Genomic DNA, 275 nt, shown 5'->3' with positions numbered 1-275 from the left:
AAGTCGTTGCACTTTGTTGTATCATTAAAGTCCACGAGCATAACAATTTTGCCAACGAATGTTCACACTGCCCTCAATTCCATCTTTGAGACATTGGGTAAGCAGTGTTGAAGTATGTCCTGGATTCTCATCTGGGGTGGTGGAACTGCTGCCTGATAAAGTCACAGCAATGCCATAGAAAGACAGCCTATGTTGTATCATTCGATGAAATGAGTTTACGGACAGGTCTGTCATACAATATCCCTGTAGAGGGATTAGAGGATTACGGATCCTTA

This window comes from Diadema setosum, chromosome 5 (assembly GCF_964275005.1).
Source record: "Diadema setosum chromosome 5, eeDiaSeto1, whole genome shotgun sequence".
Taxonomy (NCBI): Eukaryota; Metazoa; Echinodermata; class Echinoidea; order Diadematoida; family Diadematidae; genus Diadema; species Diadema setosum.
Note: the sequence above shows the minus strand (reverse complement) of the source record.